Source organism: Dermacentor albipictus, chromosome 1 (genome assembly GCF_038994185.2).
Source record: "Dermacentor albipictus isolate Rhodes 1998 colony chromosome 1, USDA_Dalb.pri_finalv2, whole genome shotgun sequence".
Lineage (NCBI taxonomy): Eukaryota > Metazoa > Arthropoda > Arachnida > Ixodida > Ixodidae > Dermacentor > Dermacentor albipictus.
Genome location: NC_091821.1, coordinates 379,178,509 through 379,200,332, shown reverse-complemented (window position 1 = coordinate 379,200,332; position 21,824 = coordinate 379,178,509). Strand labels below are relative to the sequence as shown.

Genomic DNA, 21,824 nt, shown 5'->3' with positions numbered 1-21,824 from the left:
CTCTGAAGTTAACAATGATCTCCGAGCCCAGGGCGCGGCTAAAGAACCGCGTGCCGCGCATAGCGGCCTCGGAGGCCATGCTTTAACAACATCTAGAAAAGGTCACAATGTAGAAATTGTTCCACCCATGGAGAGAAAAAAACGCATATTTATTAAAAACCATGGGATAGGATATGGTGCTGGCTTCTCGCATCTGAAAGCAGAGGGGATGGCATCTGAAAATGCGGAGTGAGTCGTAGGCTTGTATTATAGATGTACTTCTCCAGCCCCTCGTTGATTGACAAGGGCCCGACAGTTTCTCCTGCAACCGGCATGCCATTTTGTCAGATGGACACATTTCACGCAAATATTTGGGCACAGCGTTGGTGGCAGCGTGGCCAAGACGTGCTCTCTGTGCTAATGCTGACTTTCGCACTGACATAACATATATGCTATGCATTCGCTGGGGCGTCCTCGTGACATCGCGAGGAATTTCCAAGTTCCTGCCCACGTAATTGTAACAGAATGCTGTAAAAGAACACATTTAGGTGTCATGTAAAGGCAAGCCCTGCAGCTGCCGAAAAAATTTGCCGTGGTTCGGAAATTGAACCTTGGACCATTCGGGATAACCTCTCTTGCATCTGAGCCAGACTATATATATATATATATATATATATATATATATATATATATATATATATATATATATATTATAGCCTATACAGTCTATATAGTATATAGTACAAATCAAGAACCAGAGCTCCAAACTCCAGACCTTGCATTAATAATTTGCACCTGAGCTCGTCTCATGCTGCAAAAGCCATTATGAATTGACTCAAGCTTTCAACTTTCTGATGAAATTTTAGCGCTCATGTGCTGCAAGTAGCGGCTGCTTATGCCTTCAGTTTTCCCGAAAGAACACGTAATATTTTACAGGCGCTCTTTCATATCAAGGCCGGTGAACGAAGACTGACAGATGTACTACATCCATCATTTGCCGTATCTTCTGACACAGCATCCCCCAGTGCTGAAATCCACGCACCTCATCTTCATTATTTTTTTCCCTTAGCGGTGAATTATCCGTTGCATAGCGCATCTCAACCATTAACTTGTTTGCATTGATTCCAACCTGGCAAAACACTTTTGATGGCCTCTTTTTGTGCTTTTCCTCCCTACCCCCACCCACTCACTGCTCAGGCGTCCGAAGACTGCGATAGACAGTTGCATGCAGCTCAATCAATAGTAATTTGCTATCCTTTCTTTTTATATTTCTTTACATATTGAATAAAGAAACTCTACTACTGTATACACAGCATGAAAATCTGGTTTCCTGAGAGAATATACGATGTGTATTCCTGCGTGTGGTACACTGACACCGATCTCCGTGTTTACCTATGGAGTGTGATTATTACTAAAATTATAGCTTAGGTTTTCCCTTCCGGTGGGACAAAATATACGTATGTAGATTACCCTTAACAACAAGAGCATTCGAGAAGATGTAGAAGCGAAACGAGAACCACTCACCAGCCGTTTTCACTTCCTTACGTAGATGGCATTTGCGTCTGCCCAGTTGCAGATGCCGTGCATGTCGGAACGATCCATTCCTGATTTCTTATCACGTACATCGCATCAAGTGACTGATCCCTGCGACGACAACGGCCGAAGGGCAATGTAGTGGACATTGACATAGATAACTACAAAATGCGGTCGAATGTGTGTGGGTACGTTGTTGAAAACAGGTCCCGGCGTGTTCAAAACATCCCTAGATATTGTCACAAAGACTTCAAATCCCCAAGTTTACACCAAAAGCCCCAGATCTAGGTACAAATCCCACAGTTGGTATTACTGTGCTGTCATGCCGAATAGCTCACACGCAGGGCAGCCGTAAACCGTCTCCACTACCTTTGCAAGTGTCCTGGCTGGTGGCCTTGTTTTCAACGGAATTACTTGCTGACAAAACAACTGATGCCTAACTGTCGTCATTGCAACAAATATAGGTCAAGATTAGAATTACTTTGATAAAGCCAATCGTTCTGTGCCTATAGGGTTTTGGGGTTTGGCGCATCTGCTTCTCCTGTCTTTCGCCGAGAACAGTTTACTCTTGCACAATCTTCAGGGTCGGCCCGCTCTTGTTTCCCTGGATACAGTGTCGTAGCAAAGGGGGACCGACAGTATACTGCGCGGTCACATGGAGCACGTGGTGGAGGTATACCTGCGTCTTGCAATCTTCACTGGCACAGATAATTGCTGTGCAGCGGCGCAATATCCAACACGCTGGGCGTGTCACGCATCACGACACTCGCCAACCGCACCACGAGAGCTTTGCTTCTCAGATTCTTACATGTTTGTTGGATCTACACAATTTTTTGTCAACTGCTAAGCTTGCTTTTCGAGGAGACATCACTCCCTTTATGCTGCAATACAGTTTAGCGAGTGAGTGAGTGAGTGAGTGAAACAACTTTATTTTGTCCACTAGAGACGTAAGCAAACGCCACGCCACCTGGCTAGGCCCACTCGGGGACCATCAGGTGGAACCTGACGGCCCTGTCGCGAGCCCTCTGGACTGCCAGGGTTTGAGAGGTCTGATCCTGGGCCCTAATCAGCTTCTTCATTTCCTCTTGAGTGAAAGGAGGACCGGCAGAGGCGCAGCCCCACAGGACATGTTCGAAGTCCGCATAGTCACCACACAGAGGGCAATCCGGGCTTGGGAACCGGTCGGGGTACATTGTGTGTAGCGCTGCGGGGCTCGGGTAAGTGCTTGTTTGCAGTAGTCTGAGAGTGACTGCCTGGGCCCTGCACAGCGAGGAGTGCGGCGAAGGTAGGACTCTTCTTGACAGATAATTGTATTGGCATATTTCGTTGTACGAGCAGAGAGGCTCGGGTCGCCCAGGAGAGGACGCGTTGCCCAGCGCACGGTCAGTCAAACCTCGTGCAGCCGAGTGCGCCTCCTCGTTGGGGTTGATCAAGGCACCCTCAATGGTCCCAAGGTGCGCAGGGAACCAGGCCAAAGAGTGATGTTTCATGTCTTTGGTACTTTGGATGATACGTAGGGCCTGGGGAGCCACCATTCCCATCTGAAAGGCCCTGACAGCGGCCTTAGAATCCGAATAAATCGTGTCATGTACACTGTCCGTCAATGCAAGAGCAATAGCAACTTGCTCTGCAACGCTGGAATTAGAAGTGCGGACGGTAGCGCAGCTAAGGATTTTAGCATCACAGTCGATGACCACTGAGGAGAAGGCCTCTTCTTGAACGTAGGAAGCAGCGTCTACGAAGCATGTTCGGTACTTGTTCAAGCGGGCACTGGCGAGCAGAGCTTTACCCCTGGCTCGCCTTCGTCCTTCGTTGTAGGTGGGATGCATATTTCGTGGCACCCGGTGTATGTAAATTTTGGACCTTACGTCGCTGGGCAGCTTCACAGCGTCGAGACTGACGACCATGGGGTTACGTCCCAGCTTGCCAAGTATGGCTCGGCCCGCTGGGGTACCGGAGAGTCTGACGAACTGGGAAAATTCTTGGGCTTCAACGATTTCTTCGAACGTGTTGTGAATTCCCAAATTGAGAAGGTCTTTTGTGTGCGTTCGCATGGGAAGGCCGACGGCAAGCTTGAAGACTCTTCTGATTAAGGCGTTGATCTTGTTGCGCTCCGATACGAGCCAATTGTGCATAGCCCCTGAATAAGCGAGGTGGCAGAGCACGAAGGCGTGGATAATGCGGATCAGATTGTCTTCCTTGATTCCGCAGTACCTATTGGCGATTCTTCGGATCAGGCCGAGGGCGCTTTCGGTCTTGGAACAAATGCGTTTGAGGGCGGCTCCATTGGCCCCGTTTGACTCGATAAACATTCCTAGGACCCTGATAGTGTCTACCCGCGGTACTGGGGAGCCCTTACCGGTGAATAATGTAATGTGGCTCTCTGCTGCTGGCTTCCAGGATCGGTGTGAACCGCCTCTGGGCCTCTTCTTGTAGAGCAAGAGCTCGGATTTAGCGGGCGAGCACCTTAGCCCGGTGGGGATTAGATACCGCTCCGTCACATCGATGGCCTCTTGCAAAGCACCCTCGACCTGCCCTTCACATCCACTGGAGCACCAGATGGTAATGTCATCCGCGTAGATCGTGTGGTTAATGTTGGGGATTTTGTTCAAGGCCCTCGACAGGTTGATCAGGGAGATGTTGAACAGCGTCGGGGAGATCACCGCCCCCTGAGGTGTTCCCTTTGGACCAAGCTGGATTTCGTGGGTCAAAAACTCGTCAATCTTCAGTCTAGTGGACCTTGAGGAAAGGAAAGATCGCACGAAATTGTACGCCCGTTTGCCGACGTTACACTCTGTCAGGCTCCTGAGAATAAAGGCGTGCGATATGTTGTCAAAAGCCTTTTCCAGATCCAAGCCGAGAATTGCCTTAGTGTCGGCGGAGGTAGAGTCAATGATTTGGTGCTTGATCAGTCTCATGGCGTCCTGAGTCGAAAGCCCCGACCGAAAGCCAATCATGTTGTGTGTATAGCATTCGTTAGACTCGAGATGGTCAGTAAGGCGGTTAAGCATGGCGTGCTCGGCCATCTTTCCAACACACGACGTCAGGGAGATGGGCCTTAGATTGTCGATGCTCGGCGCTTTACCTGGCTTCGGTATGAGTACTGTGTAGGCTGTTTTCCAGCTCTTGGGAATGAGGCCGCTACACCAGATTTCATTCATCTTGCGCGTAAGAAACTCGATTGAGGCGTCGTCGAGATGCTTGAGCATTTTGTTGGTGATCCCGTCGGGCCCAGGGGCAGATCTGCCGTTGAGGGATGCGAGAACTCGCTTGACCTCAGCCACGGTGAAATCCTCGTCCATAGATGGTACGTCACGCCCTTCGTACTCGGGAAACTGGGGGGGCACCGGATCGTCCGTGGCCGCCAGGTACTTGTCTATGAGGTGCTCTATGACTGCCTCATCTGGAGTCGAATCGGTGGCCAAATGGACAGCTTTCGCCAAGGCTCTCTTCTGGTTGGACTTGGTGTTGCCATCGTGCAGTAGGTGCTTAAGGAGACCCCAGCTTTTACCGTTCTTGAGCTGGCCCTCCACCGAGTCGCACAGCTCGTCCCATTGCTGCTTGCATAGCACCTTGCAATGAGCCTCTATCATCTTGTTTATATCGGAGATTTTCTTGCGTAGTCTTCTGTTATGGCGCTGAGTCTTCCATCTCGCGAGCAGTGCCTGCTTGGCTTCCAAAAGATGCGCCAGCCTACTGTCCATCCTGTCCACCTCCAGATCGGTTGTCACCTCCTTGGTGGCTCTAGCCGCGTCCTTCTTTATCTCGTCGCACCAAGAGTCTAGGTCCACATCATCGTTAAGGACGCGCTCGGAGCGGTTGGCTCGGAACAAGTCCCAGTCAGTGAACCTAAAGGTCCTCGTTTTGTTGCGGGCAGTCTTGATCACAGCTTCGATGATGCAATGATCGCTACCGAGGTCCATGGCTGTGTTGGTCCACTTGACGTTTTCCAGGTTCTTGACAAAGGTAAGATCCGGAGTCGTATCTCGGCATACCGAGTTCCCTCTCCTGGTTGGAAAGTCTTTATCGGTTATCAGCGTAAGATCTTCCTCCGCTGCCGCATCCCATATGTCTCTACCCTTCTTCGTATTGGTACAATAGCCCCACGCCTGATGCTGGGCATTAAAATCCCCCATGACGATTAGAGGCTGACAGCCAGCCAAATGCACGGCCTTCTTGAGAATACCACTAGGCCTGGCTCTGTGAACGCTGGGTCTGCAGTAAACATTCAGTATGAAGATACTGTTTCTTCTTAAGCGCTGCGTACGGGGGTCGACAAGGAGTTCGGCCATGACGTACTCGATCCCATTGTCCGCGGGACCAAGGTCTCGCTGAAGGCACGTGAACTTTTTACTGACCAGGATAGCGACCCCCCTTCCTCCTTCAGTGGAAGCCACCGTAAGGAAACCGGTTTAGCGAGTGACAATTTTTACTTCTACGGGAACCTCGGAATAGGGCTGAGAATGTGTTGCAGCTCACCACCTCAAATGAGGGTCGCGTAGCTCATCCTCCCGCTTCTCCCCTTTCTATTTAGAGCGAGAGAGAGAAGAGAGAGAGAGAGAGAGGTAATTCGCCCTTTCCACACAGTGTTCGTATCATATGTGTACCTATGCACGGCTACTTGATGCGTGGAGTAAAACACAATGAATGGGATTGATAAGTGAAAGAAAAAGTGACACTGACTCAACGATGTGCAGCTCTCGTCCACTCGATTTCATATGTTACACGTCTACCGCTTTCGCAAGAAATACGTTGCCTCGCTCTGAGCCGCTTCCACTCCTGTTGTGCCGCTGCATCGTCAGTGTTTTATGTAAGTGGCAAGTGTTCGTGGAATCGAATCGCACCGCGGTCGGCACGCGTCACAAGTCGCGATGGTTTATCTGTATGTAGGCAGGCTCGATGCGTCTGCAAATGTCGTACCGATACGTAGCACATACGCCACGTAGCACACCTGGCGTATGTGCTACGTGGCGCTAAATCTCGCGAGACGCCGATCGGGTATCGCGCGTATCGGGCGCTGCGGCACGACCGTCGACTCGGCCACTCGTGCGCGCTTTGTACCGGGCGGCGCGCGCCCTTTGTGCGGTGAATACGCATCCGCCGGCGAAAGCCGCGCCCATCGAGTGGACGACACTCGACACGTTGCTATATACCCTCCGCCGCACCTTGGCTTCGTTTCACGGTTGCTTTTTCTTTCTTCTACTCTTCGAACCCGATAAGCAAGGAGAGCTCGCACGAGCGCAAAGTTGCCGATGTGGGCAATACTGAACCAAAGACGTTCAGTTACCGGGTGTGTAATGCCGGATAGGTCCATAGGCGGTATTCAAAGAAATGCAAGCACACACGCATTCTGTGTCTCAGCGTGGGCCTTATATGTGCAGAAGGCGCTGTGGCCCGTTGGCGTTCAGTGCTTGTGCACCTGCTTATGCAAGGAAGTGCGAGCGCGCACAGTCGCCGTCATATTTAACCCGAACATGCTAAGGGCACGTTCGATGGGAAGAAAGCCCAATCGCGCTGGGCAGAAAAAAAAAAGAGTAGTCAACTTCAGCTTTCGGTTTTACTTGTGTTGCACTTCTGGCCGTCAAACAGTAGGATGGAAATTCACTAAGGCGATCTTTGCAGAAGATCGGTTCAAAATACGCAACGGGAACGATTTGGCGTTCTTGCATGCGATATGTGCTGTCGAAAACGATGTCAACGTGTGAAGTGACTGCAGTGCTAGCAACTATATTTCGCGTGTTTATTCGAGTTGAGGCTTACAGCGACTGTACCAAGAAAACATTTGGTCTCCGATAATGGGGCCAATGAACGTAAAAGAACGAACTTGGGTTCGAAGTACAAACTGTTTGTGACTCAGACAATCTCGTGTCATATAATCTAAGTCTTAACCGTAAGCAACTGAAATTTTGACTCGTAAGAATTCTGGCTTACAGGTATATTAGCCAAGTTGGCTACATATAGCGAAAGACCGGAGCGCACGCGAAGAGCTTGCCTTTCAAGGAATAAGAATGCGCGGATTTTGTCATTGTCGCACCCTGAAAAAAGTGCGCATACAAACTCAAGAATAGCTCAAACGTGGAGTTTGTAAATCATCAGTACGGTCTTTCTTCGCATAACAGCTGTTTTAACTTAGACTGAGCAGTATAATAAACCCAAGACGCATTCACATTTACGGCTAATGTCTTCCATAGCAGGCCGCCAATTCAAGGAAGCAACATAACAAGCAACATAACAATTTCTGAAGTAATTCAATGACAATATTTGAGGGATAAGCTTTTGGTTACACAAAATGGTAATACAATAGAGAGCAGATAAGATAGAAAGAAAAGAAAACAGATTATTTATTGAAATTAAGGGTAAACAAAAGGCCATCGAGCCAGTGTTCCAATTCGGTCATACAAGATTGTAGAACATAATATAATGCGTGTAGATCAGCTGTTGCGCAAAAGAAAGCTATATCATCAGCGTACACGCATAACATAATGTCATTGCACACAGGGATCGAATACAGTAAGAGATTAATTAAGGGAAAATGAGAGATCCACCCAATCGTAGCAATTGCTTACAAAGAAAACCTGTACGGGTTCCTCGAAAGGAAAGACTCGCAGCTGAAGAAAATTTCGTCCTGGTCCCGGACCGGGGCGAATTTTTGTTCGGCGGCCCGGACGAAAACTACAGAAGCTATCAAGAGTAAACCGGGACTGAGATACAAGATTCTTGAATTAAAATAATATCGGGAACTATATATTTGGTGAACGAGATAAACAAGGTCAACATAATTTCGCATAACACCACACAATACACTAACTGAAAAACTACAAAAATTTGCAAGAGAAAGTCTAACCCAATAGATGGCTGTTGGTACAAAATATAATACGCTATATAGACATAAAAAGTATGCTATGATTAGGCATCACGAGCTTTTTGCGAAGTGTAACTGCTTGGTCCGTACAAAATGCCACAGCTGAAACGGGACAAGAATTCTTGGCCCGGTTTAAAATCCTTGCAGCAGCCTCCGTTCCTGGCCAGGCCAAACATAACGTGGAGGAGCGCTACCAATGTCTCGTGCGACATTCTATTTCGAAGGTCTATTTTAATGAGCGAGGCCTGGCTGAACACTCGTTCGACGGCGGTATTTGACACGGGTAATGATAGCAAAGACAGGAGGACGGCTTGGAGTTGTGTAGGGAACGGATGGCTGTGGTGGCTGTTGGGCAACAAAAGAGGATATGTTCTACGTTGGCGTTGGAGCAGGGGCAATTTGGGCTGGAAAGGTCTGAACGAATTGCCACGTATAGGCGCCATGCGGCAGGCAGAAAATTCGGGAAATGTCGGTTAGGTTCAGCTCGCTGTTGTCCCTCCGTTCTGGCGCCGAGGTCACCCGATGCGCCCCGTCAAGGGGAGCTGAAAGCATCCCAGGCTTAAAACCTACCTATAGATGCCGAAAGCATATGTGGAGACAGCTACCAAGTCTACATGTTCGCTGGCGCGCGCGCACGCGCGGGTATAGCGTTAGTTCGCGGATGGAGACGTGTTTCCTGAGGCCAGCTTTCTTCATTAAAATTATCAAAAGGACGCGATCCTTGACTTTTTGACATGCACATGGGTTCTCTCACATAGAACTTGGAAATTTTGATTTTGTAACAGACGCGCTGAATTTCTTCAACCTGCTGTCGTCTGCCATTTTGATTCCAGCGTGGTTTTCAGTTCTGCTAAACTGTGTTTACTTTTTTTTACGCAGGAAACAGATGTAGCCCAGAAATAGCCACATAGCCAAAAGGGAAATTCTGACGCCAACTCGGACGAAAAGAGCCTGGCTATTAATAGCCCACTCTGGCAACCCTGGCCCTCAGAAGTTTGACAGCAGAGTGCGACTTTGGAGTGCTACCATTGATTGCAACTTATATATCGACGTCCACGCAAGAAACTTTAGCAGTGATCCCTACACAATAGTGCCACAAATTGTGATGCTTTGCAACAAGTTCGTCTGTGGCGTCCGAGTCGAGCATGCATCTACAGAGACGAACACCATATATATATATATATATATATATATATATATATATATATATATACCTCAGGTTCCTCGTAGACTTTGAAGAGAAAGGGGAGAAGTTCCAGTGCGACACAGGCGCTGTTATCTCCCCGATAAGGGAAGATACGTTCTGCAGAACGCTACGCGTCCTGGGCGCCGCGCGAGTTCGTGTCAGGTGCAAGTAAAAAAACCGGGGGCTTCATTTGCGGGTTACGAAGGGCACCCGCAGGAGCAACCTGATACGTGACGAGACGAGTTCTTAGCGCTTGACATTCGGATTCGGGGCATAAAATTCCAGTCACTGGGGACGATGCGTCACCCTTGAGCGGATCCTTCCCTATCCCGTATACGTAATAGACCTAAAAATGACAGAGCACGAAAGCGTAGAAGATCAAGTTGGTTTGGCTGAACTGTTGAAATGGATAATCAAGTGGAACATATGTGAAATTTGAAATGCTGACATTTAGAAGACGGAGGAAGCAGTAGCGAACGCCAGAAGCGTGATATCAGCAATCAGGTGACTTGAAATGGGTGGAAGCAAAACGCACGGTAATCAGATTTAAACGGGGCAATGTCACCAGCAACTCAGCTGATATAATAAGGGTGTGGAAAGAATTTTGCGCTGAACTATTCAGTACCCAGGACAGCCACGTAGCCATGATCTTGCGTACTTGCAGAGAAGTATCGTGTGCAACCAATGATGATGTCCGAATATTTTTGTAAGATATTGAAGAGGTAAAAGCGGCAATAGAAAACAGAGTAACCGTCGATATTCTAAAAGAAAGGTCACGTATTGTGCTTGAAATGCTTCCAACACAAACGGCACAATACTTCAGGACTTCACTTGTACTAGAGACGTGCAAGAATCGAATCATATGCCAGTTAACTTGCTTTCGATATTATGCAAAGCACTTAGTAACCTAATCTCGAACAGAAACGGAACAACACTTGACTTTAATTATCCAAGCGAATAGGCCGGTTTTTGAAGATTATGTTAAAAAAATGCATCGCACCCTTGAGGTAACTGAGGGCTCTGCGGAATATAACTAGTCACTCTGTATGACATTTTAGTGACATTGAAAAATAAGGAGACGTTGGCACTACGCAGGGAATAGTTCTTGCTGCTCTTTGTCACATGACAAGAGTAAATCTCAGGCAAGCAAGTAGTCAGTTGAAGTTTATTTTCCTTCAATAAAGGTCACCTAATTCCGCGCTTGGGAATAAACGGGCCGCAAGTTTGACACCACTACGAAGCTTCTCGTTAAATTATAATTAATACCATAATTACACCACGATTCCAACGATCACGCAAGAAAGATCGTTCCACTCTTGGTCACTGACCAAGAACGGACGTTTTCGGGCGAGACCCCACGACATTTACGACATCTGTAGATGGCTGACGCTATGCATTAGTAGCCTGGAAGTCCTTGACGAGCGGGCGTTGCGCTAAGGTGATGGCTTTCCGCTTGAATAGGCACGTAACGCACCATCTCTTCAACCACGATGTAGCATCGCAGACCGGGAGGAAACGAAAAGTGTTTACTTTGAGTCACAAGAGCTGTACATAGACCTATATTGCACACCGTGTGTACGGAGCTTAGCTTTCACGGATATGCGTATGTATACCTTAACCTCGGCAACCCCGCCCTTGACCTCGGCATTTCTTCGCGAAAGTTTGCGCCGAACGATCGACGCCGTCTCCGAGTAGCGCCGGCTCCGCGGCGCCAGTATATATATATATATATATATATATTAGTCATAAAGTGTCAGCAGATATTTGCTTGCTGCGCACCTTATTTATAGAAAGAGGTATGGAGACGTTTCTTTCCTCGACCTTACGGCCAGAGGACCGTCCTTTATTAAGAATATATATAAGTGTGAGTGTGTGTGTGCGCGTGTGCGTGCGTGCGTGCGCGTGTGTGTGTGTGTGTGTGTGAAGAGGATAAGTGCAGTAACTGTCTCACTTATTCCGCGTTTCCCTTTCGACTCTTGCTCGCAGGGGAAGCCGACACTTTCCTCCTTGCATTACGGCGTTATCTCACAGCCGAGCAGCGAAGATACGCGCTCCTCGCAAAGCCACGGTAACGCTCGCATCCGTGCGTTGATCTTGAAAAGAGCTGTGTGTGTGCGTATGTGCGTGCGTGTGTGTGTGTAAGAAGCCAACTAAATTGAAACAAAATAATAAATTAATGGAAATGAAAGTGGGTGAATAAACAACTGGCCGCATGTGGGATACGAACCCACGCCTTCGCATTACGCGTGCGATGCTCTTACCAGTTGAACTACCGTGGCATCGTCTACCCATCCACTTTCTGGGGTAGTGTTAGCCAGCGCCACCACTCACAAACCTAGCGGGCCGATGTGGAACATACTTTCTGCCGCAGGCGTGACGAGCACGTGATCTATTTGGGTGAATGCAGCTGCTCAATAAACCCACACATGCTACCTGAAGACATCAGTGTTACCGGATTCGAGACCCTCGTTATGTAATTAACGAGAAAAGGGGGTCAAACTGAGGGTCCCAATTTTTATTAACCATATCTTAAGAAGCCAACGTACAAAGACATCAAGGACAACACAGGATAAAATACTTGCACTTACTAATTGAGTCAAAGAAATGATAGGTTAATGGAATTGAAAGTGGATGAAAAAACAACTTGCCGCAGGTTGGGAACGATCCCACGTCTTCGCATTACGCGTGCGATGCTCTTACCAGTTGAGCTACCGCGGTTCCGTTTTCCTATCCACCTTCTTGCCGTCACTCAAATAGATCGTGTACTCGTGACGCCTGCGGCAGAAAGGACGTTCCACATCCGCCCCCGCTAGCGAACACTAGCAGGGTTAGCTCTAGTAGTAAGACATAAATAACAAAGGAAGTATGGAAAAATGGCGCCGCGGTAGCTCAACTGGTAAGACCATCGCGCATATAATGCGGTGACGTGGGTTCGTATCAAAACTGCGGCCAGTTGTTTTCAATGCGAAGCATTTCATGGCAACCATTTGCCAATTTGACAGTATCTACCTAATGTGTGTGTGTGTGTGTTCCGGAGGCAGAAAGGAGCACGCTATACCCAAAAAAGAAAAAAGAAAAATGAAACATCTGCGAAGTCCAAGAGTTGAACGGTAGGGGAAGGAAGCGAAGAGAGCGGAGCTCGGCTTCGGCGTCGCCACACTTGGAGACCGTCCAAAGACACGCCGCGACCGACCGACGCCTCCAGTGATGCATGTGTGGGAGCACGAGAGCGTGAATCTCGGACGGGATCGCTGGGGCGTGCCACGCGCTTGACGCGAAGAGGAGTGAAGGTCCTGCAAATTGACAACTGCGCAGCGGGCCCGGTATACATCGCCGGAAGCCGGCATCTAGGCATGCGTGCATGCGCCTCGCGCATAACCGAGCAGCGATCCGTGCCGGTATACGGAGCGCGCAGCATGTAGACGCCTGTGTTTCGCAGAACCAACGCGACCCGTTATTGACTGCGATAACAGTTAATACCAGAGTCTTTCGATTCCACGATATACGACAACTGCTGCTGGATAGATCGAGGCCTGCGTGCTTTCACTGAAGAAAAAAAAAAGCATTATTTCATACATCTTTGAGGTACATAATTTAAATTGCGTTCACTTCGAAGTGCAACACACACACACACACACACACACCTTCTCTCTCTCTCTGTCTCTCTCTGTGGCCTAATTCCTTGTCACGCAGAGAGGGTGCGTCAATATACAGTCATTTACAGCAAGAACAGTATATGTTGTTCTAATCTCAATTTTCGTTCTGTGTGATGACATGTGAGAGGCAAAGCTTCTGAAGTTAGCAGGAACACTTTTGTTTTTGTTTTTGCTTATTGAGCACTGATGTACCAGACGCGTACACGTAATGGGCATTCTACTTCATTTGACTTACATTATACAACGCTTTTTACTCCCACAGTGCTTCGTCAGCCATATAGCAAGGCAGCAGATGTTGTAAACGCGCACGCGGGGACTGCTTGCCGCGTACGCACCAATCTTGTCATAGTACATTCGAGGGTAAAATGGAGCGAAACCGCAACATCTTACATTTGTGCCAAGAATATACGCTGAACGCGTATGTCTTCACGCGAAGCTGTGCGTATAGACTACGTGATGGGGGCGATCAACGGGTTGACTTGTGGTCGAAAGTGCTGATAGCAAACCCGCGCTAGCCACGCAAACTTTTACTGGGAGCATTCGCGATGTTGCTTGCGTTCTTTCGTTTTGCATCGCCTCCAACTTACCTTCGTGGGCATCTGAGCAACAGATAAGAGGCCGGCGCTACAGAATGCGTTGCAGTACTTGCTCTCAGAAAGCGGATCCATCATTCGCAGAGGTCTGGTAACGTCGGCATATGCATGAGTCGCGATACAAAGACGCTGCTTATCTGTCAGTGTTAGCGTATTTTCTAGGCACGCGTACCGCGGTCAGCGCTCTTCGCTTGACTGACTTGGCGCATGCACGACACTTTGCAGATCTTCACCGACACTATACGTCCGGGGTTGCGTCCATTTCGCTAAGATCAGGTATACATTTACTGATACCACGTTTGGTTCGCACGCGCGTGCAGTTTGCTGCTTTAGAAAAGAGCTGAATGCTGCCACTTTAGCGAAAACAACGTTGAGCGACGTCTTATCGTGGAAATGTGTTTTTCTCCAAGCGAGTTTCTTTTCCACCCGCTCTCTAGCGCCTTGCTATCTCACTCAAGTAGAGTGGCAAGGAACTGAACCGAAATGTATAGAAGATTCGAGAAGCTGCGTGCGAATGCCGGTGCGCTGCACTGTTTAGCTGGCGTCACCTGGAACTGCATGCACTGTTTTCACAGTGAACTGATTGCGCTCATCGAAAAAACTTTATCATATACAGTCGAATGCCCCTATATCTAAATACTTGGGGTCGTGGAAATCGTTCCTCATACAGGGCCCTTCGTTATAAAGGTCGCGCACCGCACAGTTCACATTAGAACCGGGGACAGAATTATTCATACGTTATACAGGTCATTTCGTTGTGTAGGCGTTTCTTGTAGAGCTGCTCGACTGTTGCACTATATATATGTAGCGTGGTGAGTGCTAAACAGCGAGCGCGGAACGGAAGCACCTTTGTCGTCCTGTTCGTTCTATGCATGTTTGTCTTATACTCCTGACACACGGGCGAACTAAAGTTCTTTGATGTAGATCCCTGAATGTAGAACTGCATATCAGAAGGAGTTTCGCCGCTTACACACGGCACGGCGCTTTACATGTTTAAGTAACGCAGCAAAGCACACCGTGCTGCTGCTTTAAAGGGGCACTAAAGCGAAACAATAAATCAGTTTGGACTAATGAAGCATTGTTTGAGAACTCCGCAGGCAGTCATTAAAAAAGAATAGTTTGATTATTCGATGAGAAAATGAAGGTCCAAGTATCAGTATTTGAATTTCGCGCCGAAACCCCAGCGCCGGTACGTCAGCATGACGTCAGGGATTCCAAAGTATGTTTTCACATTTGGGCCGGGTTGGCTGAATAAAGGTTCCCGAAACCTGCCATGTTCATTATTTGGTTCCTTTGGAACACAATGCGGTCAATCTGTACCGCTATATATAATTAGTAGGCCCTAGAAGATGCCACCAAAATCCAAGATGTCACAGCCCCCAGGTGCGGGTACTTAAGTAGGTGTCGCCACCCGTATTTCGTTCTTGCGCTTTTTCTGGCTTACCAAACATCTTATCGTTGTAAGAGTGGTGTTTTTGGTGTTGTAAAACGGTAATTTACTGACGCAGAAGAAGTCATTTTCACTTCAGTGTTCCTTTAAACTGAGAGTGACAAAATGTTTAAAAAATAGTGTGTCTGTTCAAATCGCGTCACTGGTGACTATGAAATTATTTTTGCAACAACTAAAGCTATTAATAAGGTACCATTGTGTTTCGTCAAGTTTTGTGTTGTTGGAAGAACTGCGTACCGAGGTTGCAAGGAGGTTCTCAATGGAAAGAGGGGTGATAAAAAAAAATGGATAAAGGGCGGCGCAGTAAGGTTACCAAGGTCACAAATGAGTTCGGGTATCTATCTCCCTTTCCGCAAGGCACTTTCACCGAAAAAGAGACTCCCCATTTGTCGTGTGTCACAGCGCGTGAACGCCTTTGAAGTATATGTCCCCTCGCCCAAAGACATCTTTAAGTGCTTGTGTGTCAGTGGTATTATATGACGAGCGCATACCTTTAACACTTAACAATTGGAGTCGTCGCTGACCGATACATATATATAGTAAATAGAACGAAACTGAGGAAGAGCGAATGTTACTGCATTGACTGTTAGTGTACGCTCGTAGCTCCGGACATGCAGCCACTTCGTGGATGACTTCAAATCCTTAGCGCGCCACCGTGGAAAATCAAGAAAACGGACCCTTCGAACCGTGACGTCATACGAGGACGAACTACTACTACTACTACTACTACTACTACTACTACTACTACTACTACTACTACCACTACTATTACTACTTACGGCTACTACGACAACTATTACCACTACTTGTTGTACTAGCCCTCTCCTGAGCACGCATTCACAAAAGAAACTTCTCTTACGGAAGAACGTTGCTTCACTGGCCGACTTTCGAGCGTCAGCTACCACCGATAGCGATCGTGTAGATAACGAGATCACCGCCTCGCCGATGGCCAATCGCGAAACAGCACTTATAGGAAATATATGCATTGTGAACACAGGCCCAGTTTCGACTAACGCCACAGTAGCGGAGCTCGTGTTCCATAAATTGCGGCGGCCTCATCCGGAGGCAACCGGTGAACGGCAGCGGCAGACATCCACGCGCTGAGTCTGCAGAATCGGCGCGCCGCCAGCGCCGCGGAATCGACCGCACCGCCCGCTTGCCTATGCACGAATCCGCGTTATCGCGCCGCGCGCACACAGACCCACCTCGCGGGAGGAAAGCGGTGGCGAGGGGCGCTGTCCGCGGTAGCGGCGGCCCCCCTTATCCATCGAGCGCGCGGCGAGACCTGAGCAATGACCGCTGCGTCGCCACCGCGGCCATGCAGAAGAACCCCGCGCTGTTTCGCCGGTGATAGCGCTGGCGTGAACCAGCAGCGCGTTCACCGCAGACCGTGCACGTTTCCCGGCGCGTTCTCGGTGGCCACGGCTGCCGCCGGGTGGTTCCCCACTTCGGTACCGTGGCGGCCCTGCCGGCAGCTGGTCATTGATCGCGAGAGCGTTACCGCTCTGGGCTTATCCCGTTATTTTTGTCCTGACGGGGGAAAAGAAAGAAATAAAGAAAAGCACGCAGAGTATCAGTGTTGTCTCGCGCAGGCTTTGACCCGCCGACCGACCCAGCCCCTTCTTCGCTTTCCTCTCCCTGAGCGTTGCCCCTCTGCGCTCCTCGCGTGCGCCGCGGGTGACTGAATCGTGAACGCCGAGCGGTCTTCACGTGCCGCTGTTGCCGTGTCGGCGATCGGCGGGAAGCCCCTTCTGCGACGACGGCTTCCGTGGTCGCCTTTGAGAAAACAGAAGAGGAAACTTAGGCGCCGCGCTCCTCGAGCGCATTGCATCCCGAGGTATGTTTTCCTTTCTCTCCACTATGGCGACGCCATACTGGAGAGAAATGAAAGCATCCATGGTTTCATAAAGGAAGGAGAGAAGAAATAAATTAGATCAGCATATTATTACTTTCACTTTCTTATTCTTACTTTCTTCTTTCTTTTTCTCTATTTTGACATGTTTTTCCCTTCTCGCGGCCGACGTCATGGTCAACCCCTCGCAGTGTTAGGGAAGTTCCATTATTTGAGCATCTAGCCAGTATGCAAGCATTGTCCGAGTTGATCAGAATAATAAAATAGGAAGAAACAAGGCGAGTCTCTTGATTTTAAGCCATCAGGCGACTCTGGTACACCTAGTCACGTCATTCGAAAAAGAAAAAAAAAATAGCTGTTCATCGCGAAGAACGGTGTAACTGCACCAGGCTGTGGGGGTGCAGCAGCCTCACGAGAGTCGAGCAATAGGACGCGAGACGGCAGCCATCTACCGTCGGTGCTCAGCGAGGATTGTGGATTCATAACGACCCTTATAAGGTTCTTTAACAACGCAGCTCGTTCTATAACTCATGCCCTCACACGCTCAACACTGCAAATTGGTTTACAGTGTACCGTATACTTCCAGAGTTAGGGCGCACGTCATGACACGTAGGGATAAAAGTGGACACCGCATATTGTGCCCTGGTGCAGCGTAGACTGTGCACGTTGTTGCCGGCCAATGAAGAAAGGTTCTTTCGTAAGATAACCTTTTTATTTGTGTGAATGCCCGTCCGGAATTGATGGAGATACTAATCCTGCTGGAGAATCTTCCGGAAAGAGAACCGACAACCCGCTTTTACCTGAGCCACAATCGATTGGGTTAGCACGAGCGGGTGCCTTAGGTTTTGAGAGGATGAACAAGGGCTCCCTTGCCAGAGAGTAAACGGCTCTTCGTTCTCGCCACGTGGGACGGACGGTGGTCAGCTTTCTAGCCGCAACTCATGTGACGCGCTAATGGGCAATATGTAGTGTAGCAATACGGGCGACGGCGCAACTTCATTGTTTTCTTCTTCACCGCACGTTGTTTGAGAGCTCTATACCTGTGCATATAGTGAGCTCCACGTCTAATGACCTTCTTTCGGATTGCTGCGCACGCTCTCTTACCGGCATATATTCTCGAGGAATTAATTTACGCGGAATGTACACGTCAGCCAAAGCTCTTCTGCGTCGCTACCTGTAACGCGGTTGCCCCATCAGCAAAGGACTTGCGAACGAATTCACCAGATATATGCGTGCCGCGAACCTCATGCATATGTAACACCCTAGAGGCGGGTCACGTACACCTTTAACGAGACGTAACTTGAAGGAAGTTCTCTCGGTGCGCTTATGCGGCCGTCGTTCTGATTGAGTGCTCGATACCATTTCGAAGAACGTCACTTACGGCGCAGTGGCTGCACTCTGGTTAAAGAGTAAATTCATTCGGGAACAAGAAATAAACCAAAAGCTCGTTTGAACGCTTGCAAGTGAAGGAAGGCGTGAAAATAAAATTTGCCCGTTTCGCTTAATTGGAGCGGGAGTTGTCCATTGCACTTACATGCGGAACCTAAGTTGCCGCGTGTCCTACATGTATATATATATACATAACCGACAATATATTGGCAATTACCGACACCTTCGCGGGTGCTCACTAAACATATCAACACTCTTGTTGGTGGAAAAATGATGCTTATTTTGAGTCGTGACTAACACGCTCATCCTTAAGGGCTATAGATCGAAATGTTAATGGGAAGCTATCAAATTTTCTTATTTAGTGACTTTTCGCGTGTCAAGTAAACTTGATGATGGCTGCGCCAGACGACACGAAAACCCATCGCTGTCAAACTCGTGTCAGACATTTCAATGCGCACCATGCGGTCAGGATCAATAAAAAGTAGGGGCGTGAGAAGATCGGAACTTTCGAACGCATATCGAGTAGTCCTCGTTATTAGATTCGTATTCGATTCGAGAGATCACTCTTCAAGGTTGTCGAATCTCTTGTTTCGTTCCAACATACCGGATGACAGAAATAGTTTTCGATGTCTACAGCAGGAAAGGCTATAGTGCAAGCGGAGCGTCTTAACCCCGAATGAGTCTGTTGCAGGAGAACCGCGCTTGTCGCGCAAACGTACAAGTTCGTGAGCGAACGCATGGCGAAAATCACATGCAAATCGAATTTTTAAACACGCATGTCTTACTTTAGGCGAGATGTGTCTGTTTCTCCAGCGACAGTGACATGCGAGTTTTCTCTCCAGACTTAGGCAAACGTAGTTGCTATTTGGGCAGTCTTGCCATGCTTGGATGGATATAAAACGACGTGTGGTATGTATGGTAATGTGCTTGCTTCGTTCCTTCAGTGAGCGCCACAGTTCTACGTGCATCTGATGTCGTGCTTTTTTGTCTGTTGAGTTCCTGACATTGTCATAGCGCGCCAGATACATTCACGCTTTCTTTTTTTTTTCTCATTTACAAGTTCTCAAAATCTGCTCAAATCTAGTTAATAACATAAACAAGCCTTTTGTTGCCATAAAACTAAATGGGTGTTTTTATATTTTACTTTGTTCCATCATCATCATCATCATCGTCATCATCATCATCATAATCAGCCTGGTTACGCCCACTGCAAGGCAAAGGCGTCTCCCATACTTCTCCAACTACCCAGGTCATGTACTAATTGTGGCCATGTTGTCCCTGCAAACTTCTTAATCTCATCCGCCCACCTAACTTTATGCCGCCTCTTGCTACGTTTCCCTTCCCTTGGAATCCAGTCCGTAACCCTTAATTACCATCGGTTATCTTCCCTCCTCATTACATGTCCTGCCCATGCCCATTTATTTTTCTTGATTTCAACTAATATGTCATTAACTCGCGTTTGTTCCCTCAACCAATCCGCTCTTTTCTTATCCCTTAACGTTACGCCCATTATTCTTTCCATAGCTCGTTGTGTCGTCCTCAATTTAGGTGGAACCCTTTTCGTAAGCCTCCAGGTTTCTGCCCCCTACGTGAGTACTGGTAAGACACAGCTGTTATACACTTTTCTCTTGAGGGATAATGGCAACCTGCTGTTTATTCTTATTCATTCTTATTCTGATTATTTCAGCCTCATATCCGGATCCGGGGTCTCTACCTGTCCTAAGTAGATGTAGTCTTACCACTTCCAGTGCCTCGCTACCTATCGTAAACTGCTGCTCTCTTCCGAGGTTGTTAAACATTACTTTAGTTTTCTGCAGATTAATTTTTAGACCCACCTTCTGCTTTGCCTCGTCAGGTCAGTGAGCATGCATTCCAATTGGTCCCCTGAGTTACTAAGCAAGGCAATATCAGCGAATCGCAAGTTACTGAGGTATTCTCCATTAACTTTTATCCCAATTCTTCCCAATCCAGGTCTCTGAATACCTCCTGTAAACACGCTGTGAATAGCATTGGAGAAATCGTATCTCCCTGCCTGACGCCTTTCTTTATTGGAGTTTGGTTGCTTTCTTTGTGGTGGGCTACGGTGGCTGTGGAGCCGCTACAGATATATTTCAGTATTTTTATATACGGCTCGTCTACACCATGATTCCGTAATGCCTCCATGACTGCTGAGGTTTCGACTGAATCAAACGCTTTCTCGTAATCAATGAAAGCTATATATTGTTGTGCCATTACCACAAGCCCGGATTCCGAATCTGCAAGATGCAGAATTTATCCTGCGAGCGCCCAAATTCTCCCTTAAAAAGGCAAGATGCTGAGCCGTCAGGCAGCGGTGTCCTGCGGGAGAAGCCTCGGCGAGCGACGTGTTTAGACGTGTCAGCGTGTGCCAGACAGCCCGGCGCCGCACCTCCTTTTGCATGGAGGTCTCCGCGCGCGCGAACTTTGAACCGGGTGGCCAGCGCGGTCGCTGGTTGGACCCCTCGGACGACCGTCGTGTGCTGACTTTGTATTGGGCCGTTTGAGTGACAATGGTTCCTCGGGGATTATAAAAGCAGCGACGCGCTGCCTGAAAAACAGGATCCGCCGACCCACCGGGAGAGAGTGTCGCTCCCGACTGGGGTGAGATGTGTCACGCGTTTTCGCCGGACGTCGCCGTGCGGGAACAGTAGCGTTTGTGTGAGCTCTCGGCCCCAGTGCCGATCCGATCTTGTCCTGTACAATGACCTGTATGTAATGTATAAAATCCCTTTCGTTATTCTCATCGACGCCTGGCTCGGAGTCTTCGCTACCAACGCTCTGTCACGAAACGGGTGACGAGCGCTACGGGACCACAAAGTCGTAATAGTGGTGCAGCGGTGCAAGTTCGTAACACTGGATGGCAGCTACGGGATTGACCGGCATCAGCTACCTCGGCGCGGTGAGTGCCTGAAGTTTACCTCAAACACCAGACTTTCTCTGACACAGGTTATAGTAGCTTAGGGAAGGATTTGGTGTTGCATTGTGATAACCTTGTGTGTTTCAAGCCTAGTAAGAGTGTTTTGAAAACCAGGGGATGCTGAGGGGGTAAACAGGGCAGTGTGTGAAATACTTGCATATGTCTTACTAGTAGTGTTATAGTAGCGTACGGCAGGTATATTCAAAAAGGGTAAACAGCAGGAGGACAGTGTGAACGATGGAGAAGTACAAGGTGAAGGAACTTCTCGAAATTTGTGAGGAGTTGGGCATTGAGTTGGGCTCAACCAAAAGAAAGAATGCGATCCTTGAGGTCATGAGGACTGGGGACGTAACGGCTGAGGAAGCCGCTGAGGCCTGGGCGGATATCAA

The 21,824-nt window shown here is 48.4% G+C and overlaps 1 protein-coding gene across 4 annotated transcripts in view; it reads left to right on the top strand.

Annotated features, from left to right (window-relative positions):
• LOC135900241 (growth/differentiation factor 11-like) overlaps positions 1-21,824 on the top strand; it is a 232,362-nt gene that overhangs the window by 52,299 nt on the left and 158,239 nt on the right. For 2 of the 4 annotated variants that reach the window (XM_070531936.1, XM_070531938.1), the window contains exon 2: positions 11,547-11,628. The exons of the other annotated variants lie outside the window; for them this stretch is intronic. The gene's annotated coding sequence lies outside the window, so the exon portion shown is untranslated. The remainder of the gene's footprint in view (positions 1-11,546; positions 11,629-21,824) is intronic. 4 annotated transcript variants of the gene reach the window in all.